The following is a 25,711-nucleotide window of genomic DNA, read 5'->3' as shown; positions in this document are numbered from 1 at the left end:
GATTAAATAGGAAGAAAAGTCAGTATTATCAGAGGAACACCACTGAACAGAATATAGAGCAAATTTTTGTTAAATGTCTCTTGTGAAACTATTAGTGAAAATTCAACTGAATGTTCAGAACATTTATAAAGAAAAAATAAAGGAAGCCACTTATGGCAGTAGTTTTGGTGGTTTTCTGCCCTGTTGCCCTCATTAAGATAACTCACTTTCTCAACTTTTAAAATGAGATGCCGTTCTGCTATATTTTTAAGAAAGTTTGGTTTGGGTGTAAACTAGGAAACTCTGGGCAGCCCTGGCATGTGCTGTAAATGGTGTGAGTGAGTGTTAAAAAGACTTTTGTTTGCTGCTTCCTGTGTGCTATTGTATTTGTTTACTGCGCAGTGAATAGTAGGTAGGCATAGAAAAGAATAAGCTAAAATAATGAACAACAGAGAGGTCCTAAAGAAATTGGTTAATGTCTTAAGTAGCTGAATGGCTGAAAAAATGCAGGCTTGCTATTGTCAGTTTTAATTTTCTCCGGGTGCATTTCACAAGTTACTTGCATCAGTCATCTTACAGAATAGGGCACTGATTGTACCTTAATTCTTTGTGACAGTGCATTTTTTGCTTCTGTTTATTCTTTATGCTTCCCCTTTTTCTGCCTCCTGAGATTCATGCAACAAAGAAAGATGCCTGACCTCATCACAGCCTAAGAAATTTCATCATTCGGATCCCTACTTTGTACTTTCTCCTAAAATATCATGGATCTTGTTGCATCATTCAGGTGATAGTGTTCTTTGGTTCTTATCTGGGAAAATGTGCTGTGATGAGTTTTGACTACTTGGTAGTAAATATGTAGATAGAGATGGAATGCTGCTGCTGCAATTTCTTGTTTTTTTTAAATAATATTTTAATAAATACAACCCGTAATGATGATTTAACTAAAAATAATTAAGATATCAGCAGCTTTTTTGAACTACTCTCTTTGCTTTCAAGAATTGTGGTCTAAAACTATGAGGTAGCAGATGTGTCAGCAGCGAGCATGCCCTCAAAAAACCAGCCAGGCCATGCTTAGGTGCCTTAGGAGTAGTGGAGACATTGTGAGAGTGCCCATACTCTTGCACGCGAGATAGTACCCAAATCCTACTGCAGCTTTGTGCCAGCCTCTTAAGGCTGGGCTGTAGTTATTTTCATAACTAGTGATAAACTTGTCCATATGTAATGAAACTGTGTGCTCCTCTGTCTTGCATCTCAGGTCTGTTTCTACCTGAGATTGCTGAAAAGCCACCAGACAATCCCTTTCAAACGTAATGTACTTGAGATGGTTTCAGGTAGACACAAACTCAGTAACCGATGTATTTTGAGAAACACAGAAGTCCCAGTGTGAATGTTCACTCTCAGTGTTGGTGTTGCCACTGGTGCCGGTATCGGAACTGGAACGGACAAGAGGCTTTCCCCAGTCTTTGTTACGTTAGCGCTGGGCAAGCTTGTTTTGAGTTGTACCATGGCAGAATTCTTTACCTTGTAATGTTTTCTTTTTAATTTGTGGAGGAGCTGTATGTGTGTCAAGTTGTTGTCCGATTCAGGTCTGGAAGAAATACAGATTCTTTAATAGCCGATAGTTTAAAGTTTAACATTATCTGCAAAACTGATCTGTGGTTAACAGAGTTTCGATGTATCGAGAAAAATATGCTGTAGAACAGTGTGATTAAAAAAAGCAGAGATAGAACTATAGGAAACAACATATATTTAGAGGAACTTTTGCTATATCTTTACAACATTGAGTAGGTAAGTAGATTTAATACCATTGTGCCAGAGATGACACATAGGCTGCATGCTGCAGTAACTTAATATGGAGAAAGGGGAGATTGACTTCATGGGTATGCAGCAGCTGATCTACAAGTCTTGAGTCTCAAAAATTCACTGTTTACAACAAATACAGAGAGTTTTACTAAAATACACTGCATTTAATGCAATTCAGTATCTCTGGAAAATCATTACCACATATTCTGCTGATAACAATTTGCTAATCACTGCTGAAGCAGAGTTGGAGGATCTAAGACAGAATGCAAAGTATAATATTAAGGGCTCTTGCCTTGTTTTTCTTTCATCATTTACAGTGTTAAACAGCACAAAGGTTTCTCATGAGAGGCTCGGATTTTCCTTGTTTCCAGATATCTCCAATGCCATCAAACTGCTGAGCATTATAAAGTCATTTTGTAATGTTGTTTATCAAACTAATTTGAAACAGTTATTGTCAAGCTGTTTATTTTGGAAGTTTGTTACTTCTATTTTAGGCCTGAAGAAGCATTTGAATTTCCTCTGCGTTTCCTTGTGTCTCCTAATTGAGTTCATTGCAGTGCTATCATTCTCTACAAACCCTGCTTTGAAAAATATACTGTGTTTAAAGGCAAAATAACAGCAAAATCACTAATAATTAGGCACCTCAAAAATTTCTTGAAACCGTAAACATTTTGTTTTCAGAAAGTTTAAGCATTTTGCTTTTGACAGCCTGATGCCAGGGAGGTTTATCCCTAGACTGAGATGCCCAAAATCTCATTTCATTTTCTAGCTCTGTCAGGTCTAGACCAGCTGAAACAAGTTTTATAAAGGAAGTTAGAATATTGAAACAAAAGCTTTTGAGCAAAAAAAGGAAGCCAATCTAACTTCAGGTGTCTAATGTAAATGCTCTCAACTACCTTCTGGATGTATCTGCCTTGCATAGTACACATGTAGGGTACATGCATAAAGAGAAGTACTTGAGTCCTTCTAACACCAGGCTCTTCTTTTCTGTCACGAATTTCAAGATCCCCCATAACATGCCCATGTAACTGCCTAAGTGTGGTAAAACTTTACCGAGCATAGCCACAGTTTTATTGAAATAATGGAGTTCTGTACCAGGAGTTATTCCTTGCTGAAGAGGAATGAACCAGACCAGCCTCAGTCTCTGTGGCACTAACATAACTGTGCCCATGATGAGCACTGTACCAAAAGAGCCTTTAGCTGATTTGAAAAAAATGAAATAATTCAGTAATCTAGAAACACTACCCATTCAAAAAGAATATTTGAAGGGATACACCAGGCATAAGAATTTAAATTTTGGTCAAAAGGTTTCCATTCTTATGTCCCAGAAATCCTCAGAATAAAGGTTGAGCTTTCATTTCTTGGGAAAACCAAGTTTTCCCAAGAAGCCTGACGAATTTCTGCTTGATAGCTTATAGCCTGAATGCAGATTACTGTCGTCTTCATCATCTGGCAGTTCACTTTTCATTTCTCCGATGCTAATGAATTCTTAAGTAATTCTTTTAATTTTCTAATTGTTTTTTGTCTTCTATTGATAGTATGTGTGCTTTTCTGCTCTTGTTCTATTAATACACTAATAAATCTTCTGGAAATAATGTATGCAATAAAAAACAGTTCACACTGCAGTAATCTGCAGTTTTCTTAATTGTGTTTATCTTCAGCTACTTACTGCAAGTAGGGTCTGCATAATTGCTGCAGGTGCTGTTTGTTCTGGAGATTGTTCATGAGAAATGCATTGCAAAGAGCAGTATTTCAAATCCCAGGCTGTGTTGTTGACCTCTAATAAAGCCCATGGATTAGGTGATACTCTGATCTGTTCCATGGAATAAGAGCCATTAGATTAAAATGCATTTGTAGTGTAAATATTTGTATTTACTCTCAAAATTTTCTTCTGCAGAACTTCTCAAAATAGTATTTAATGTGCTTCTACCCCCCCCCCCCCCCCGAAAATCCCATTAAAATTTTCACTAGCATCTCTGTACAACACCACTGATGGAAGCTGGACTTGATGATCTTAAGGGTCTTTTCCAAACTAAATGATTCTGTAATTCTATGAGCTTATTTTTCTTGAACCCATTTGAATAAGTCTTCTAACCTGTAATAATCCATGATTTTATATTGCAATTAAAAATACGTGTTTTCATTATTATTTTAAAATAAGTTTGATGCTTCAAAAGTTGTTGATTCTGGGCTTTATAATCATATAAACAACAGTTCATTTGAGAAACTTCTGAGATACTTTTAATTGATAAAATCAAATGCCCGACTTCAGAAGATGGCTGAAACGTGGGCAGAGCTTCCAGTGCGGCGTTTGTGTGACAATTCACCAGGACGCTGTGGAAAGCGTCCAGTACCGCTGCCCGGTCAGTGGCATCACCACCGTTATTGCAACTTCAGGCTCACAAAGATTGCATCCAAGATAGCTTTGTTTATGCAAGATTTCTAGAATGTTGCGAGAACAAGGAAATCATTCATTCGTTTTCCCTTAAACGATCCACAAGGCTAAAGAGCAGGAGGAAACTAGTTCTTTTGATCTGCAGTCGTCCTCCTCCATACAGGCTGTTGGCATCCAAATACTCTCTCTGAAGAGCATCTTGAACTGTGCTTTTCTTCCCCAAACAGACAATTCCTCGCTGTTGCGATGGATGAAAGCCTGGGCATCAAAGTGAAGCAGGTCCTTAAGGAAGAGTAAGGAACCACCGTGTGTCTGAGCAAGCAGGTGTGGATAAGCAGCAGCAAGGATGGGTGCTGGGCTGCGAGCGGACGGGCTGTTGGTCCGGAGGGAGGGAGGGAAAGGGCCGTGTTTCAGCTGATGCTCCCGCGCGTGGCGTTGTTGCTGTTCGCGCGTTAAGCGGAGATCACAGAAGCAGAATATGCTTTGACCATCTGCGTTACAAGCACACGTGTGCACTCAGCCCGTTTGAATCCAGATGGAAGGTCTGGTTAATGTTCACATCACCTCATAGCATTTCACTAGTGTAGCAGTACAACTCAAGCAGAGATCTTAGCTCAGTCATGGCTGTAACTTTGCTTGCTACCCAAACTGGGTGGTGCAGGCGCCTTGCGACAGTAAATACACGGCAGTGACACGTTATGTAGGATTCGCTACATTTGCCACAGCAGTGCCACAAATCACTTGCATCCAACAAATTGAAAAGACACAGCAATGTGATGTCTATTTCTACCTGTACAAATCAGACTAAATTTTACTTACTACTTGACCTAAGGCTTAATTAAGATGATTTGGGGGAGATAAGGGTAGGGAATAGGGAGAAACTAACTTAAGTAACCCTCAGAATACTTTGATACAGAGCCTTGTATGTCTACATCAGCAATTTAAAGGGATTTTAGCTTAATTAGTCGGCATACACGGCTATACTTATGTATGAGTGAACCTCCTTACTCCTCTGCCAGCCGCAGAGACTTGAGGAACCTGAGAGTAACTACTTCAGGCCCGCAACCTGGTTCGGTTGCTGTGAGAAAATTGCTAGCGCAGCTCAGCATCAGGTGCAAGAGCCTCGTGTGAAGTAAACTGTCTGAAACTTCATTTGTCCAACCCTGTGGGATGTACACTTAGTGGTGTCAAGGAATTTTTTTTAAAATGGACGTGCTAGGAATCCCACCTGTTTTGAACCTACTGACTTCATGCACACACACAGAGACACACATGTAACTGAAAATACACAACATCTGGAAGATGCCTGTAAATGCCATTGGCTTTTCCAAATGGTTAAAAAAAAAAGTTTTATGAGAGCTTCTGATAAAATCACTTCTAAAGAATATTATTCACATCTGAATCACCCATTTGTTTTCATGCTGTTCTCTGTCACTACAGCTACTTCAAGACTTTCTCACATGAGCTGCCAAAGATTAGTCACTGGCCCTGTGACGTTGTGTACAGCCTCCTCTTCTCCCAGGGGCTGAGGATTTGATTCCAGTTGTACTGTGGTGGTTGGTTGGGTCAGTGCTTTTGTTGTGGCTCTCTGGAGATGGGTTCTCAGATTTTTGGCTGCTGTTTGCTTTAAGCATCGAGAGGGTATAAAAAGACCCTGTTGTGGTAAGACGGCAGAAACATCTGCTGAAGGGTGGGAGGAGGACGAGAAGGTTGCTAACCAAATGCAGCAGCAGGGAGCTGCAGTTCCTCCTCCTCCGCTCTCACCGCTAGATGTGAACCTGCTGTAATAAAAGGGCTGGCACCACAATAGAAGCTCCAGAGGGAAACAGGTCTCAGGTCAGCCAGCTAGAGAAACCTTAAAAGGAAGCATTAAAACCCAATAAGCATTGGAGATAGTTTTGGTAGATTCATTCACTCGTTTCTGTCCCTAGTGCAGTTTGGAAGTTGTGTGTTAACTCCAGGGAAGGAGAAAGCAAGGCAAACTTGTGCAGTGTGCTACTTCTGAAAGTAATGTCAACCTTTACCCATCAAACTTTTGATTCCTTTACCAAAACAATGAGGGAAACAGATGGGAATCAAAAAATATGTAAGTAGAAGTGGGTTTCAAATCATACCATCAGTAACCACCTGAAGTGTATTGATTTCTCTGTTGCTGCAATGGGATGCATGCAGCCAATCCTCTCCTTGGCTGGCTTGAGGGGTGAGAATAGATTGCAATTCTTTTATGTGCAGAATGCAGAATATTTTGTAATCCTCTCAAAAGCAAGCTGCCGGTTAAATTAATGGTGATTTATTACTTCTATCAGGAGCAGAAGGCAGAGAATTCTGGTAAGGGATAAAGAAGATAGGTAGGTAGGTTGCTTATGAAACAGGCCAGAATTCTGATCTCAGAAGTTGCGGGTGCGAGCTTCCTACAGGAACAACATAAATACGTATTAGAAATTTTGTAAGCAAATATTAGATCATCTTAGTGAGAAGATTTTAAAAAATGAGGTGAAAGTTTTAAGTTCCCACCATCTAACTTGAAGGTCAGATTTTTGGCTTTCGTAGCTTTAGCACATCCTTTCAACTTACTGATTTGATCAACGTTCACACTGTCAGGACAAGATGCCGAGAGCTAGCGCAGAAACCATGTAGCAGTCAGCGTGTTTGATCTCCGCTCCGAAAACCGTGTTTGCCCCTAGATCTGCAGCTCTATCTGCTGCAAATTCCCTCTTACGGGATCGAAAAATGATGAGGATGGGTGGGAATGAAACGGAGCAGTTGTCCTACCTGTACTGCCTGCTACCGCTTTGTGTTGGGTGGCGGGGAAGTCGGGAGGAGCGGAGCGGTGTTGGGGTGACTGGTGTCGTGTGCCCCAGCCGGAAACAGGCCCAGCCCTGTGGGAGGAAAGTCCAGGGCTCTCAGATGGGTTCTGAAGCTGTTTTCTGTCTCTTGTTTGCTTTTTAACTGCTGCTGTCTAGGGGTTGAGGAGGAGGGCGTTTGACCCTGCCACGCTCCTAAGCTTGTACATAGTGAAGAGAGACTGCCTGCAGAGTCTGTACACCAGCAGTTACAGTGAAGCATCCACCAAAGATGTGGCTGTATTCTAAATACTTATAGGTGAATGAACCTCGAGATTGTAAATACTGGCTTTTTGTAGAGGTCTCCACAGAATAAACCTAAGTGGCTGCTTTCTGCCTTTCTCCAGAAAGCACGGTCCTTGCATAGTCGTCCTCTGTAGATGTTGTCAAGCAAAGATGTGGTGGTGTCTCATTCAAAAAGCTCTTGTGAGAATCAGTATCTTAAATCTGTGATTTCTAATAACGTACAGCATTTGCAGTAGTGGGTACTTACACTTTATTAGTTGTGGTCTTGTAAATTTTTATACAGTTGGGGTAATCATGTTTTGGATCAAAACTGGCTTATAGTCTTGCATGTTGGCTGTCAAAATAACACACCGGATTATTGCCAAATATCGTAGATTTGACAAGTTTTACCTTCAAGCGGTGCAGACAAGATGCAGGGCTTGTAATTGAGTGATCCTATGCTTCTTGCTAGCGCCTCAGTAATCGGGCCCATGTTCACCGTGAAGCAGAAGGCAAAATGGGCTTAACAGCATCAGTACCTGCTGTGCTGCGTTTTGGTGAACGCTGGGGCACCTCAGCGCTGAAGGACGGGAAGGAGAAGAGTCATCCCTTATCTCTGGTTGTTGATTTGCATGCCAGGGGAAGCAGCAGACTTTGCAATGGGCACCTCAGCACTGCAGCCTTTTGGTTTTAATTATGTTAAAGGTAGTGGGAAGAGTTTGTGCGTGTGTGGAATTTCTTGTCTTGTTGTCACTATGTACATTTCTTTGTAAAAGGTCCTTGTTTCGTACAGAAGTGAATTAAGTCTGGATTGCAAAGGAGCCCAAAAGTCATAACTCATCTTATATTTCTCTTGGTTTTCTTTCTCTTTGCTTCAAAAAAAAAAAAGGCAAGTTCATTGTGGTTTGACTTCTCTTTTAAACCAGCTGAAATTACTGGTCATCTTTTGTTTGTGAAGGCATTGTTTCGTTTGAAGAAGAAAGAGTATTTAGGGATGGTAATTTGAGGCCCACGTCAGTCGAGCACTCCTGCATTTTGAAAGTTCAGTTCCTCTCATTTTTTGACCATTTTGGTTGCAATTTTCCTTTATGCTTTTTTGTTTTGTTTTAATTTTTTTTTTTTTAATATTTTAGAGTTTAAAAACTTCCCTTTTCCTCTTTCTTGTCATTTAGTCAGAAGTGTTGAGGAACAGAAGTTCCTAAAATCCCAGTTCATGGAATCGCGGGTTTCTATGGGAGATCTCAGCTTTGGGTGGGAGCGTAAGGTCGTGTATTGTTTTTTTGTTTGCCTTTTGAAATGAGCAATTTCAACTTTTGATCTGCCTAAACTGGGCCAAAACCTCAAAAAGGAACTAAAATAATCTAAATTGTGCTGCTCATATAGAACAGAAATTGTTAGTAATTTTTAATCTTCTGAGAAATACTAGTTTGCATTTTAGTGCAATATTTTTTTAACACACCAGTGTCCTGGTTTGTTTTTTTTTGTTTGTTGTGTTTTTGGTTTTTTTTTTTTAATAACCTTTGACACTTTCGGGAATCTAAGTCATTCCTTTCTCATCTCGTGAGGTAAAAGACCGATTTCTGTTGCAGACTTGTATGTGCCACCTGGCCCCAAACCATGTATTCATCAGTGATGAGTATTCTGCTCAAACCTTTCTAGCAACAGAAACTAAATTTCTTCAGATGATTGACTGAAAAGTCCATGTAAAGTCTGGCTAGCTCAGAAAATATTGCATTGAGAGCCAATGCCGTGGGATGTTTTAAATTGGTTTGAATCCATTTTTGGTTATGTTTTAAACTGCTGGCACTGCGGTGCAAGACCACTCTGTCTGCACAAGAAGTGCGACATGGATAATTTTGATGGTGGCTCAAAAGCGCAGTTCAGCCTGTAGCTGATTCCTGCTCACTGAAACAGGAGATAATATAAGGAGTGAGAGGGCAACTTGCTGAAACGTGGAGCTTTTTATTTTCTTGTTCTCACAGTTAACCGTTTGTGATAGTGTATAAAATAAAGGAATGAACCAATTTTCTGGAGCTGAGCAGTTCTAGGTAAACTACTTGTACTTAATCATTGTAGAAGTACCTGATGTTAAACAATGTTTTATTGTGGTGGCTGGTGGTAGTCTTCGAACACATGGTGCTTCCAGAGTCGCATCCCCCGGCACCCGCTGCCAGGCCTGTCAGCGCTTTCATCTGAGCTCTCCTTACTTTTTCCTGCTGTGAGAAAGGATGACAGCTCATTTTACCTGCCTTGTGAATAAACACAAAAGCTGGATTTCCTGCATGTTTTTTTTTTTTTTTCCTTCTCCATTTGCAGCTGAGGACAGGTCCCAGCTGAAACACTGAAGACATTTAGCACTGCGAGACCCTGAGCCCCGTTCCGAGATCTGAAGATCTTTCCTTTCAATAGGCTTTTCCAAAGCCAGAGTTTGAGCACCTCAGTCATGAGATGGAAAATCTAGATCGTAATCTTGAGGCTCGGTCTTCTGCATATGTGTTGTCTAATCTGTGTTGTGTACCTAATCTGTGTAAACCTGATTAAGCTATTATAACACTTAATACTAAACTGTTTGTTGAGGGTTTTGTAAAAAGGAAATGATATACCGTTGGAGGTCTGAGAACAGTGATGGTGGCAGAACAAGTGACTGATAAAAGTCGCTTGATGCAGAGGTTGGATGGAAGATCTGACTGGGGATGTTTTGCCAGTACCATTCTTCTCTTCTGCCCACTTTTATTTTCTGCCCCTTTTGATTTCACTTCATCCCTCCACTTTCTAGAAGGAGAAGCTGTGAGCAGTTTGTAGAGAAGCAACAAAATCTTGGCAATAGAACAGGTTTTTAAAAAGCTCTTATGAGAAGGGCATTTTTTTCTAGGCAAACCTGATGTATTCTACTTATCCTTTCCCAAAAGGGGAATGGACTCTGAAGAGCACACTAAAGTTGGTTTGTAAACTTGATATTATGGGAAGGTCAATGCAGAGAAGGGGACTGTTTAGGGGCAGGGGAAAGAGGATTAAATGTTCAGCAAATATTTATATAATATAAAGCGTATCAAATCTAACTTGAACCTAATGAGATATATCTGTTTTTGTGCTTTACTTGGTTTTTTCACGTAGTTTGTATTCTAGAAACTTGTGTGAATTATGTATGTTACTTGGAGCACGAAATTCTTTCTCCAGCTTTGCTGACAGTTAATTGTTGATACTTGCACGGGTTATTGCCACATGCTGTAGGCCAGGAGCAGGGAACCAGTTCCTTTGCTAAGGGCCAGTGAAGCCTTTTGAACACTCTTTTGCAGGCCACATGTTAATGCATATCTTCATGTTATCTGATGATAGCATGCAGACAATCAGCCATTGCTCATACAGAATTAAGCTGTAAACTGTACATCCCGAGAAGTGCTGGCTGCTGACTCCTGTCTGTTAATTTATTTTCTGTCTTAATTTGATTCAAAGAATTTAACTTGGTGTGGTACAACTCGTATCCTACAGAGCCAAAATATGCAATGCAGTGTTTGTCCTTTGAGCCTGGCTCTGCACCATACACTTCTTTCTAAAAAGAAATAAAACTCCTTTACGTTTATATTGATTTACGTGATTCTGATGTAATTTAGGATGCCTGATGAAAACTAGTAGGAGAGGGAACTGTAAAGTTAATTGGTACTGTACAGGTTTGGTTGTCCACCCGCAGGTGACTGCACGTGGTGCTTTCTGAAGACCTGTGCATGCTAAAAGCAGATGGAACGTGTTCAGGTTTAAATATTGTCATTAGTTTTTGAGGTAAGCTTGAAATGTGACTGGCCTTTTTCACATGTTTTCGGCATTAAGAGAGAGTGCAGTCCTGTATCATTTTTTGCTCAACAAAATGTTTGTTGCTCAAACAATGTTGTTTTTGTTCAACATTGAACATTGATGTGGTATATACTTTGAATTCCGTAAGATAATGCTTCTTTTTACAATGATACTTTTAACTTATTTTCTTGATGATGCTGTTCTGCTCTTTCTGCTTTCCAATAGCTATTTGGCACACTTCACAAAGATGCTAAGTATCTTTTAAGAGAAATGTGTTTTGCAATGTGGCAATTACGGCTGGCAAGGAAGTAGCTCAGAATTATTGGTTTTATGGATAGCCTGTTTGGTTTGATCCCCCCCCCCCCCCCATTTTTAGAGGGACTCTGATTACTCTTTATTTTTACCCATGATGTTTACTGTGATCTATAATTTTCTTTCAATCAGATGCTAAGCCAGTTGGATTGATGTTTCAAAACAAACTACCGCCTTTTCTTGTTTTACAACTTTTTTCTTTAATTCTCCTATTTTTAGAAATCTTATAACTTGCAGTCGCTTCTCGTTTAATAAAACTCTTTATTCATTTGGGGGTGTTGTGACGAAAATCTATATTGCTTTTTCTCCATGGGAATAAAATCCCTTTTAAAATTTTATTTTTCATTGTGTAGTCTATTAAACCAGAGATGAATTTTGCAGAGTTCCAGTTTCCTGGAGAAACTTCTCAAAGATGATCCTGTCTTGCATGCAGCTGCATACTTTGTCCAGCTACCTGTTTTTGTGTTGTTCTTGCACGTTGCTTGACTTTCTCTCGCATCTTCCTTTGTGAATCTGCTATGTGTCCTTTGCTCTTGTTTTCCACTTTCTGTATAGCTCCCTACAGCTCGTTCCTTTGCGGATGAAGGTTTTGCAGCTATTTTGTCTGCTTACTGGTGTAACATAGAACATCGTAGATGACTCTGGTCTGTTTCTGTTACAGAGCTTTTTCCTGGCAGACTCTACAGAATGAGGATAGGGCTTGGGATAGAGAAATGAAGATTTCTTGGGATAGAGAAATGAAGATTTAGTTATAAAGACCTGTGAAAGGTGGAATGTAAATCAGTACACAGTGCTTTTAGTTATGTGTAAAACTTGTAAATAAGAAGGCAGATATTTCTCCTTGAAAGCATAGCTGATCCTCTAAATCACTGATGTCAGTGGAAGCTGGTTTTAGTGGCTTTGGGAAGCTTTGGATCAGACTGTAAGAGAAGGGTGGTGGGAAAGCGCCAAAGATACCGAGACAGTATGGAAGAGGATGAGGTGAAACGAGAAACAGTACAAGAGCTGTTAGGAGTGGCCACGCCGTGATGGGGCTGCCCGTCGGGGAATGCTGAGGCTTTGCGGGCAAGTCGGCTGTAGGCCTTGTGTGTGGGCCAGCCTCCCAGGCGCTTCCCTTGCTGCCCAGGGATGCCGGCGGTAGCAAACTGCATGGCCAGGAGGGGTCGGAAATGGAGAAACTGAGGGAGACAAAATCAGGAATAGGAAAAGAAAACGCATTGGTAAATCCTGAAGCGATACGTTGTGTTGATGTTGCTGAGTTGCCATGCAGTTATGCCTGTTGATGTTGTCTTTCCGTTGATTTTGTTAGAAGGATCTGCTAGTGTTTGTAAAGGCGTTTGAAGATGAACAATGAGTTTCCTAAGATGTATTGATGTGGTCATTCTAGGCAAAGCTCAAGGCAGGAGCAAATGAGACTTTAATCAAGTTGCTGCTTATATTTGTATAGACCAGCATCTCTGACCAACAGAGGTCTTAACGTAATTTCCCTCAAAGACTGTTTTACCTGCTTTTTTTCGTTCAGTCATACTCCACTTAAATAACGTGCTTGTGTAAGTAACCTTCCCCAGTAGGAGGCCAACAAGAAATATGTGATGGGTTCATGTTTTGTATAACCTGTGACAAATGAATAAAATAATAGAATCATTAAGGTTGTAAAAGACCTCTAAGATCATCAAGTCCAACTGTCAATCCAACACCTCCATGCCTGCTAAACCATGCCCCGAAGTGCAATATCTACACATTTTTTAAACACCTTCAGGGATGGGGAATGAACCACTTCCCTGGGCAGCCTGTTCCAATGCCTGACCACTCTTTCAATAAAGAAATTTTTCCTAATATCCAATCTAAACCTCCCCTAATGCAACTTGAGGCCATTGCCTCTCATCCTGTTGCTAGTTACTTGGGAGAAGAGACTAACACCTGCCTCACTACCGTCTCCTTTCAGGTAGTCGTAGAGAGCAATAAGGTCTCCCCTCAGCCTCCTCTTCTCCAAACTAAGCAGCCCCAAACTAAGCAGCCCCAGTTCCCTCAGCCGCTCCTCATAAGACTTGTTCTCTAGACCCCTCACCAGCCTCGTTGCCCTTCTCTGGACACGCTCCAGCACCTCAATGTCCCTCTTGTAGTGAGGGGCCCAAAACTGAACACCGTACTCAAGGTGCGGCCCCACCAGTGCTGAGTACAGGGGCACAATCACCTCCCTGCTCCTGCTGGCCACACTATTCCTGATACAAGCCAGGATGCCGCTGGCTGTTGCAAGGTTAAGGCTGAAAATAAAAGGTGTTAATTGAGATCGGATCCGGGTCTGCACACAATGGCAGACTTTCTGAATTGCTTATAAAATTCTAGCAATACTATAATTTTTTAGGTGCTGTAGCATCCAGAACTACTTTTTACTTAGTGTGTGGGGACTCATAGGCTCCTTTGAGACAACAGAGCACTGTCTGGGATGTGATGCCGACTTGCAAAGTGTGGGTAATTCAGGGTTTCCTAGTCTGCTTCTCAAGGAAGAATAAGGTGTCCAGCATAATGTCTAAGAAATGAAATAGCTAGATGTTTGGACTAAGGTATCTCAATGAATATTATTTATTGTAGATGATTTGTTCCATGAAGCAGAAAGAAATGTTACTGTATTTGCAAGATGAGGCCCAGAAAGAGTTTTGACTCTTCCTCCCCACCCCTAAGTTTTTTGTATGAGGGCAAGCTTTGTAAAATTTCTGATTTAAGAATCCTTTCAGCTTCTGTGACTGACAACTGAGTGCCTGAAAAACATATGTATCATGGCATAGATGTTGTTTTGAGTCCCAGTCTCTGCTCTGCCTTTCGGTATCAGCTTTTACTGTCCCTTGTGGGTGGTAGCATGGCCAGGTGCCTGGGACCCTTCCCATTGCCTTACAGCAGATTTCTTCTGGGGAACATATTTTAGGGTAATTGCCTCCAAAAGAAAAGAAGTGTCTTTGGTCTTCTCTGATGAGTCTAAATGTTGGCCTGACTTGGGATCCTTGAGGAAGAGAGAACAGGATTGCTGACGGGCGTTGTAAAGTGGCATCTTTTGTGTGAGAGGCCCTCGACGAGGTACAAGCGTCTTGTCTTCGCAGAAGCCTCTGCCCTGTCAGGCAGTCAGACGTTGCTGCCAGCCCAGACAGCTCCGGCGAGGAGTCAATGAGCGCCCTGTTGCGTTCCCTTTGTCCGGCCACGCTTTAACAAAGCGCCTGTGTTTGCGGGGTGGTGGAAGTGCCGTTCCTTGCCGCAGTATTCTAAATGGAGGCTACATGAAAAGTTTCCATCTTTAGCTTTTCTTAAAATAGTGAAGGTAATTGTCTTTGGCAATGTTCATATGAAGTGAAACTTTGAACTATTGAGTAAATAAAGCTACTGAGCGTTATGCTTTTTGAAGAAGCCACTGCAAGATGGTTGGGAGTTGGTCTAGCTTGTACCTAGAGCCTAGAGATGAAGTTAGCTAAAAAATAAAAGTAATTAAAAAAAAAAAGCAGGTATTCTTTTTCTTTTTTTTCTTGTCTTTAAGATAATCAAAGTAATGTTGCATCTGAAGAATCAAAGCTTCTTTATAAGCAGGTGAAAGCTGAGAGTAAGGAACTCTGGCCTTACAGGTGGGCGAGAGGCTCCAGGTTGCTGGAACCTACAAGCCTGGGGCCTCCAGTCCTGCTTGGCCGTGGGCTCTGGCTCCCAGGGCTGTGGGCACCGACCCTGTCCCAACCCCTGGCTGCTGCGTGGGTGGGGGAGGGGAGCTAGCTGCGGCCTCCAGCCCTGCTTTGGGCCAGAGTATGCCGTGGTCAGTTGGTCCCTGCGGCAGGAACCTCCTGAGGGGTGGGGAAGGAGGGGAGGGGAGGGCAAGACTGACCCTACTTTAGTTGGGCTCAGTTACGCTTATTTTCTTCACAAATTTAGGCTGTTTATAGTGGCAATTTCCTGACATTACAAAATGTGGGAGCTTGGGAGATTTGCAAATAGGAGAAGGCTAATAAAAATTTTATTTGATGTTTCCTTGAAAAGCTTTTTCTCTGTCTCATGTGAGTCAAGTATGTGTGTCGGAATGCCATTTAATGAAAATCCTCAGGGTTTTGGTGGTTGTTTTGGGTTATTTTTGTTTTGGTTTGGGGTTTTTGTGGTTTGTTTTTTTTTTTTAACTGTATATATATAAAACTATGAAATGGTATGGAAAATTGATTTCCTAGGAGTCTTGATTTGTCATTTAAATCAATATGAAGCAGGTATATCTTTGACTTTTTAAATTTATTTTTTTGGTATAGCTAAAATGGATCAAAGTAGCACAGATTATAGAGAAATAAGTTTTTTTGTGTCAGGTTAAGTTGTAGAGGAATACACTGATTTCTTAGCCAAAGCAGACAGCTTGGTGCTCAGCATTGGTGTTAGTTACCCAGTATGGCGTGTATGTTCATAAGAAAGGATGAGAACAAAAGAAGCAAATAGATTGCAGTATATGGAAGCCTGGAGAAAATTGCTTTTCCACTTGAGTCGTGTAAATTTGCAATACTTTTTTCTTAAAAATAAACCTACTGGAATTCATAGTGCATTGGGTGGGTTTTTTTCAGTTTTTGATAGCTTGCTTCTTTATACTTTCCTGAATATTTACTTGCAAGCAGTTTTTATGGTATTTATGGCCTCCCTGTCATGTAGCTCAGTGTTAATTTCCATATTTTTCCCCCTTTACTTGTATATTTTGTGCCTGTCCTTTAATTTCCATGGCTGCTGTCTCACAGCTCTCGTTACACTCGCGTTTCATTTGAGCATATGTGTTGTTTTCTTGTTATATGGAAAGATGTTTGAAGCAGAGCTGAACTACCACTTCTGGTCAGTAGCTGGTAGAGCCGGAAATCCAGTGGCAGCTGTCAATCAGGCTGTTAATGCACAGAAAGATTTTCTTTACATACAGTAACTTTCCAGCTGCTGTGCATCAAAACGTTGTGGTTTGAGTCCTGGATTTGAGGTGTGGTTTTCTGCATGTTCTTCACATACCGTGTTTGGTTTCATAATGCCTGAAGCTTTTCTTTTGGCTGGGGGATTCCTGGTTTTCGCTTTGGCTGTTCAGGGTTGAGGGTCAGCCTCTACCTCTTGACCATCCACCAGCTGCTGGAGATGGATATTTTGGTGCTGTTGTTTAAGACTGAGTTTTGCATTCAGAAATCTCTTGTGTGTTTGGCTAAGCAGTCAAGACACCTAAAGCAAGCTTTGCTGCCATTTCTACTAGAGTAATTAACCAGAATTTGCACGGAGTTTAATCACGCTGGACTTCCAAGAGTGTGAGTTAATTTTGAATCTCTCTCATCTTTTTCTAATTTTTGACTCTTCCGGAAATTGCAGTAACAAGAATGAGTAACTTCACAGAGGTTATTGATTTAAACTCTGTGAACTCATGCCATGGATATCTGACTTGCTGTTAGGAACTGTTCCTGGATTGAAGTGTTATTGATGGGAAGTGAGTCAGGGTAGGATCCTTGCCCCTGGCCCAGGGGCTTTAGTGTGTAGCTGGGATTGCCCATGTTCAGCTGCATGCTCCAGGGATGGGTGATGGAAGTTTTTTGTTCTGGTAAAAGTAGGGAGCTGTGGTTGTGCGTGTACCACCTCCACGCTGAGTAGGCATTGCCATTTGTTCCTTTCAATACAAGTAGCTTTATCTAACATAGACCATGTAACATGGATAGAAAGTACTTTCTGCTACAGGCAATTCCTCCACATCTCAGCAGCTCGGCAATGTGCTGAACAGTACTTAGCATAATGTGTAGAAAATAATACATTTGTCAGAAGCAGCCAATACGCATTTGGCAATTTTTGGTCGTCTTCGCTTTTGCATTCTTTTTCTTTTATTATTTTCTCCCCTCAGGCTGTGGTCAGTGGGGGAAGCTTGTTTCTAACAATCAAAAATGATGCTGCAGTACTGAGGAGCACTGCAAAACTCAGCACTAAAGCTGCTAGTTGTAAAGTTTCAGGAAGGTTCATTACTTCACATTAGATAAATTCTTTCATACTAGGTTGCAATTTCCTACAGACTTCTTGCCCTTTCACTTGGGGAGATATTTTTAATTATCAGTAAAGTTATTAAACTTCATGCTTGAGACCCAAAAGCAATGTGTTGTTCATTCAAACCGAGAGGAGAGGGTGGCGGGGTAGAAGCCCGAATGTTGCACGAGTGCCGCAGACCTTGCAGCACCTCACCCTCCTGCAGCTGCTGAGCCCAGCCCAAGGGAGGGTGCGAGACCAGGCGTGCCTGGGGTCTGGCCGGTGTCCCCATTCTCTTCTTCCCAAAAGAGCAGAGAATAGTTGATTGATACTCATTGTTGGTAATATTTACAAGTCCTTTAATATAAAGCTAGTTGCTTTTAATGAAGCCAGTCTCAGGAGTGAGGTGGTTGAGTGAAAATTTTGGGTAAATTTTTATTACAAAGAAATTTTTAACTGTTAAGCTCTTGGAGGCTCATGTGAAAATGTTTCTGAATGTCTCTTAAGACTTGAAATAGGAAATAATCTCAAATTTACTAATTTTAAGATGCTTTGATATTAAAAAAAAATAATCTGAAGATTTCTGAGCAGCAGAGTTTGACAGCATTGGGTCATGGCAGTCTTTGAAGATGTCGAGTACCTTCACTGTCACGTATTTGTATCTAAAACACGAGTAAGAGGCTGCAGCCATGGCTGGTCTCAGAGTTAGCACACATTCAGAGAGAAACCATGGCCTGTAAATGTGGGAACATTGTTCTGACAACGCGGTGTTGTGTGGCTGAGCCATAGCGATCCCGGATTTAACAGCAGCTTTATTAATCTATGATAAATCTTATCTTCTCTTGAGTCTAGACAAGCAGAAAGCTGTAAACTGTACAGTGTAGTGTTGGTGCAGCATTATCCTTCTGCTGGAGTTAATCACTCACTGCTCCAGCTGTTGGCGTTGCTCTGTATTTAATGCTCATGAAGACAAAGATGGAAAAGAGGAGTGTTCTTTGTCACACTGGGATTTATGTTATGATTTGTCAGATGCTTTTGGACAAGCATATTTTTGTTGCTGTTGCTGAAATTTAGGACCAACTTAAAGTGAATCTGCTCTTTCTCATATTTCAAAGCAAAACAAGAAAATTGGATTTTACTTTCAGGGGCTGAACCAATCCTACTGTTTCTTTCTAAACACATTTCAGGCTTTTTTTTTTTTTTCTCTCATGACTGAGATGCAGCCAAGTCAATCTCTTCTTCATTCCTGCCAGTCAACATTTCATTGGATTTTGACTGCAGTGAAACTTAAATTTATCTCTGAGTTTGCCTTCAAGCTTATTAATTCAGTTTCGTTTGTGTCCAGATATTGTCTTCTGAAACTATTATACTTGAATTGCTTGAACGGGAGAAATACAGTTCAATGATGCATGGTTTCTCTTGGACTTGCAGCCAATCAGGTTTTAATATGGTCTTACAAAACAAGGAAGGCAACCGTATCAAAGGCTTGTAGTGATGCCAGAAAGTATCAAAAATCCCGTATCTATTTAGTATTGAAAATGTGTCCACACATTGTGAGCATTTTCTGTTTATTAGTGCAGGATGCTTAACATTTCCACCGAGTCTCCTGAGGCAAGAGCAAGAGAAGCAGTGATGGGACTGATGTTGCCACTTGGCTTGCAAAAGCCGACTGTTTCTGCAATCTAACTGCATATAAAGGAAAGTGTAGTTATCAAAACAAATTGAACCAGTAAAGCTGTGTAAAATTAGTGAATTATGGGGGTCTGATGAAGGTACAAGTAACTGCTAGTTGCACTCAGAAATTTCATGCAACTCCATTTCTGAGTCAGAGGGCTAAAAAAATCTCATTTCTTTGAGGCACAAGGGCAGAAGTAGCTGGCTGAAAATAGAAAATGGAAGGAAAAAAAAGCTTTTATATTAAGGTGCAGTCTTTGAGAGGTGCACAAGAAGACCAGGTGAGAGCAGTCCAGGAGGCCTGCAGGGTCTGAGGTGGTTGACCATGTGCCAGAAGGCCTTCAGGCATTTTGGAAGGGGCCAGGAGAGTGACAGGGGACTGAAGGAAATATTGGAGGTCTGTGAGTCTGGGGAAACTTTAGAAGGGGTCTCAGATATTTTTAAACTTTTTTTAAATCAGCCCAAGACTGAATCCAAGTTTCTAGTCGAGTGTCAAACGTGCAGATAAAGACCTGTACAGAAACCTGGCTCATAGCTGTTCTTTCCATTTATGTGTATGTAGGTGACATGTTTCAGCCATTTCATTAACTTTTTCTGGTCTAGTCCTGAAAAACTAACACTGCAAATCTCCTGGCTGTTACTGTGTAGCTTAAAAGAGCAAAGCTAAAGCCAAATACAGGTTTTCAGCCAAGCGGGCTGGGTGGGAAGCTCTGGAGTTCCAACTACCCAGCTGCAGCCATAGGGGCTGGAGAGGGTGCCCTTCAATCCTGGTCATGGCCGGTTAATTTTTGTGTTGGTTAATGTAAGTGAAAAGAAATTTTGGTTGTCAAAACATTACCAAGTGTCAAATCTAGACCAAGTTTTTGTTCGTGGTATTCTAGCAGGCAAAAACCTATTAATTCCCCATGCCTGCAGGACAGGAGAGCGCTATGGGGCTAACTGGAGTCACTGATGTTGCTGAAATCACACGATCGATCTCGATCACTGATTTCTCTCGGGCCAAGGGGCTTTTATGGCTGCAGTCTCAAACACAGGAGCTGGAGGAGTTTTTTTTTCTTACCCATGTGAGGGGTGAGATGACTGAGATATTTGTCCAGTGGTGTTAACAAAAGTTTACTTTATGCAAAGTGGAATTCTGGTCTGCAATTGCCTTAATCCGCATTCCTCAGTTTTCACCCGACCACAACCAACCACATACCAGTGCTACAGTAACATGTGCTGATTATGGCAGCGCACCTGTGTTGGATGGGTTTTCTGGCCAACTTTTTGTTACTGCTTTCTACTGATTTTATCTTCAGACCGTAATGATTTTATTCCTTGCAAAGAGTCTCTATCAAGGTAACGGATTTCTTTTGGAAAATGACTTTATCCAGTTATGTGCAAAACTAATCCCTTTTTAAAATAACTTGCTGTTGGTCTGTTTAAGCCCCTCCTAAGAAGTTTAGTTAGGTGAAGTGTCTGAAAATGATAATACTTTTGATTTTAATGGTTGTAGTGCTATATCATTAAGAAATAAAAAGGGAGACAAAAGTGTCAAAATAACAAACAAACTATCAAAATGTGCAGGAGTGTTCTGACTGTAAACCAACAATTCTGCTGTCTGAGTGCATTTCATGGCATGAGGACTCTGAAATATGAACAGCAAAAGAAAACAAATTTTATTGAAGTATATACAGATGGTCTGCTAGAAATAAAGGCAAATCCTTACTGCTGGAATTGCATTGTAGCTGGGATGTGATCTCTTGTTCCTTCATGAAAGAATAATGTCAGTGTTGCCAAATAATGAATGTGAAATGAACTCTTTGTTCATTATGTTCACTTTCTGTCATGCTTTATATCTATATATGTGTTTTAAATCATCAGTATGCTTACAGAAACTGGTGTAGGTTTCATTCATTTTGTTAATCATTACCGCTTTCCACTTCAGCTCCTTCTGAGTGAACTCAGCTGCTACAGCACTTGGTTCTTGAGTGGAGCCAAACTGTTCTTGCTTGTCACTGATTTTTAATGTATGGTGACATAAATGTCTAGTAGCAGATGAATAACTTTTTTAGGAGTAGTTGAAGTAAATGATCTGATAGTATAGGAGAGCTTTTACTACTTTATTTGACTTTCATTTGGTCAACGGTTGTATTTAATTTTGGTGATATTCTGTAAATAATTATATTACAACACAAAACCAAATTTAAGAATTGTTCAACAATTGAAAAAAAAAAATCTGAATTCCCATGTCCATTTGAGTGCTGAAGTGGAGCACGCAACTGTTTTTAAGTTACGGTAGACAGTATTTGCACAGGTCTTTCTGAAGCACACATACTTCCTGTGTTTGCCGTATGAAGGTTACTTTCTGACTTGTGATGTTAACTATTTGCAGAAGTTCAAACAAACACCATGCTTTTCCATACGTAGTACAATAGTTAGATCAGAAAATTCGGTGGCTTATTACATCTTTCAGTTATGGGCAGCCTGGTAGTACTGGTTCACCGAGTTATGGTCAAGTTTTCTATGTTAAATGTTGTGAGAGCTATTTTAGACTTAGAGCCTAGGGATTCATGTAGTTTCATTTTTGTTGTCATAGAGTCTTCCCGTGTTTGACTTTTCTTCTCCCTTTCCCTACACACTTAGAAGTCATGGACGTTATTTTTGTATGTAATGAAGTTCACTGCATAGATTAAGGCTCCAGTACCATACAAAGAGGAAATTCACATGAACAAATTTGAATCCTGCCAACTAGGAGGACCCACCCATGGAGGCAAAGCTGATGATCAAGGAATTAGGAAGTTTGTTTAATGTTTTGATCTGCCTTTTTAGTTATGACATTAGTTGTAGAAGCAGCTGTCAGGATGATTGATTTGGGATCTGCATTTGGTGGTGCCTGGAGTCGTAGGTGCAGAGAATTTGCCTGCTTCCCTCGACAGTGGAGGTGCTAACACCTCCAGCTGCGGCAGCTAAATCTGAAAGGAGACTGAGACGTGTTCTCTTCCAGCATGTGCTATGGGATACACTCAGTGCAGAGAGAAGCAAGTAGATCAAGTACAGTGGCAGGGAAACAAAAGGGAACCATCGAGAGGAACCATACAGAGAAGTCATAGTAGGGGAGACTTCACCGAGTAATAGGAATAACAGATGCAAATCACGTACTAGAAAGTAACTATCTGTATTTTAGTATATTTCAGTGCGTTGTTTTATCACCAGTAGTGGTAGTAGTAGTACTGCTTCTTAGCAGTGGCTAAAACTGAAACAGCTGTCATCCGTTTTACCACCCCCACCCCCAAAAACCAGCTCCACATTGAGAGACATTGAATTTTAATACCAGTGGAAATCCCCCAAAGGACAAAAAAACTAGTTATTTACAGCCTGGATAACTATCTATGTATTGATATTCAAGTGTAGTTTATAAAAATCTGACTCATGCTAACTACCCTAGGCATAAAAAAAAAAACAAACACCAAAAAAAAAAAAACCAACAAACAATCAAAAACTGGTGCATTAGGTCTAGTCCATGGTAATAAAAGATTTTGTGAATAAAAGCTAGAGAATAAGGTGCAGCCTAGATATAGGCCAGTGACTACATGACAAATATTTCTTTTGTGGAAATATCAGAAATTATATGCATTGTTTTCCTTAATAAGAAGCCATCAAAATGTGCTCCAAATCTATACGTATGTGCAGGTTGGAGTGAAAAAGATGGGTAGCATCACTTACCTCTTTGGGCAATCAGTAATTTTACTGAACAGAAAGAATTTCTCAGAGAGAGAAAACTGAACGTGGTACTGAAACTACATGTATTACAAGGCCTGCAAAATAAGGCATTCCTTAAACATAGTATTTGAAATATCGTGATTCGTTTTCATCTTTTGTTCTATGTTTGACCAGGTGATACAGTTCCTAGAAATTCGAGATTTATTTCCCCTTTGTCTATAAGCTGATAAAATGATCTTCATTCTTCCTCTTCCTAGATTTATGTAGGTGTTAATTGTACTGTCAGTATTCTGCTGCTTAAGCAATCTTAGGTCTTGCTTACAACTGAGAAAAAAAAGGGGTAAAATAGTGAATAGCTGGCAAATTCCAACAGAAACAACATTAGCTTTAAGAATACTTCAGCTGAGAAGGGAGATTTTATGTCACATTAGGGAATCTCGTTTTGCTTACATGGTTTTGCTCAGGATATATTATTCAGGGATTTTGGCAACTATTTTTTATATTAGGAAAGCACTAACTGGAATAGCGTTTTAAGTGGTTTATTCTGTATGAGTGATTTCATTCCTGGCTATTCCAGTCATGACTATGTGCAATATGCTGCCATCTCTTTTAAAAATCAGAAGCAACTAACTCCCTTAAAAAAACACAAAATACCCTCTTGTTGTTTTACTCTAAAATGCATATGATTTATTCCTGACAAAATGTGTGTGCATGCGCATGTATACATATGTACAGCACACCCTACATAATTGCATATATGTATATATGCACAGAAGCACATGCATTAATAGATTGTGAAACAATTGCACTCAGGTAAAGCCTATATATAAATTAGGTTTTGGTAGCAGCCACTCTGTCGGATTTCTGGAACTGCTGGTTTGGTATCACAGAAGAATGTATCACTTGGTAAGTGATACCAGCATTATTTATAACAGAAGCATGCACCTCTACCTTGTGGGCTTTTGACGTCTGTTACTTGAAAGATTGAACTCGCAGAGAAGAGATTCCTCAGCAAAAAGTTTTAAGTCTCTCCCTCTAAATCTTAACCTTATGGAGTTTTCAGAAGGTGGTATTATGCTGAATTCATCGTCTTTTACTGATGACTAGGAACCTAACAATTAGCATTTACGTATTTTAGAGCACTGTTATGTATTTTGCAATGTAGAAATCTAATGCCCCTCTGGAAAGTTGACATTAATAAATCTTTCCAGAGTGGAAGACCATTTTGCTGGAAGTAAAAAAGTATCTGTAAATCATATGGGATATAAGCTATACTTCATTTTTCTGTCTTCCCCTAGCCAATCTCTCTCCTCTGGGCCCCCCTTATTTTTGTGTCACTAAATTCTTAACTTTCATTTTTCTGGATACAGTGCTCTCATGATCCTGGTGAGGATTCAGTAGAAGTAACTAATGAAACTTGCCTCTCAAATATTTATTTGAATCTTACTCATGTGCAGTGAATGAGTTCATAAAGGGAGTTATATTTGAGCATCTGGCCCTCTTGAGGAGCTGACAGAAAACTTCTAGCAGAGAGTAGCAAAGTGTAAATACTACAAACTGAAGTGTTAACTCATAGCACTGCAGAATATAGATGCAGAACTGGGACAGTGGCTTAGGTGGTGCTATGGTGAAGATCTTGGTATGAATGCAGCTCTGAATTATAAATTCAAGGAACCATAAGTACTTCCATTGTCTTATTGTAATAGAAACAGCAAGGAGGGAATTGATAAAGATTGAGATACAATAAATAGTCTCTAGAACCTGAAGTCTTTTCTAAATGTATGAAAAACATCTAGGATGATAATTTTCATGCTTATCAAGGGATGTTTTTTTATCTCTTTGGATTGCTTTATGTAACTCGTAGATAGCATTTCAGACTTGCAGAAAGAATTACATGGTGCTTTTCTCCCAGAGGACCAAATACATAAAAGACAAGTAGCATGCTCTTGAGACTTGCATTTTGTCCTTCAGCTGGATTGCCTTCCTGAAGTCAGGTAACATGGCCAGCATTGGGATGTTCCACTTTATTTTTGTATTCACTGTGTCTGAGGATATCCTAAAAATTCTTCAAAGTAGGAAAGCAGAAGCTTTGTTTTGCAGTGGGCTTAGTTTTGATGGCTTGAGTACCAGAATTCACTCGGTTTCCTCAGTTTTCTTCTCTGCTTGTTTACTAGCCTGAACAAAATATCTCTATGTGAGAGTGAGTTTTTGCTCTGGTGCTTGGTCACAGACTGGGGGAACCCAGGGGACAAGGGTTTGACTCATCCCTACCTTATAACTCCCCCACATAAATTTGGCTGAAAAGTTAAAATTCAGGCTGGTAACGCTCTGAGTCACTGGAGATGGAGCTTTTCCACAGAGGTATTATGTACCTGCTTTATTCAGATTTCTTTATCCAGTAACTGTGCTATTCCCTTAGCTGATCTGAGAGGGGTCTTAGTTACCTTTATTTGTGAGGAGAGGGTTAGTGGTAAAATATTTTACTTGCTTGTGTGTAAAAATCTCAAACCAACAACGAACCAAAAAAATTGTGTGATTTAGTCACCTGTTCAGTGAATTTCTTGTGACTTTTGGAGGTAGAGTGACAGCTGTCAAATTTGATTTTGTTAAACCAAATTTGATTTTGTCCCCCACAACTTCTTACAGTAGATGATAGTGAAAGACGGAATTTGTAGGAAAACAGATTTTGTTGATAGCTCTAATGTAGGAATCACAGGAGGTCAAGGTAATTGAATTCAGAGGCATTTCAGTTTGCATTTCACATAAGAAATTCCTATTGATTTTATAGTATGATGATTAACGTGGCTAGCATGTTTGTTCACTTTGGACACTAGGAAGAACTCAAAGGCACTTCAGTATTTTGAAATGAATCACGATAAATTATGTTTACTAAGACAATGAATGATTAGATACATTGTTGAAATAAGAAGCCTCAGCTTTTTTCAGGAATTTGTAAGCACTGGAAACACTTTTTCTTTTTTCTTTATTTATTTTCTAAAGAATCTTTTGCTAA

General features: G+C 40.2%; 1 protein-coding gene across 8 annotated transcripts in view; it reads left to right on the top strand.

Moving 5' to 3' along the window:
* FHOD3 (formin homology 2 domain containing 3) overlaps positions 1-25,711 on the top strand; it is a 403,764-nt gene that overhangs the window by 100,240 nt on the left and 277,813 nt on the right. The window lies entirely within an intron of this gene.

This window comes from Opisthocomus hoazin, chromosome 3 (genome assembly GCF_030867145.1).
Source record: "Opisthocomus hoazin isolate bOpiHoa1 chromosome 3, bOpiHoa1.hap1, whole genome shotgun sequence".
NCBI classification, from domain to species: Eukaryota; Metazoa; Chordata; class Aves; order Opisthocomiformes; family Opisthocomidae; genus Opisthocomus; species Opisthocomus hoazin.
The sequence above is the reverse complement of the archived record's forward strand: the minus strand, read 5'-3'. Positions and strand labels throughout refer to the sequence as shown.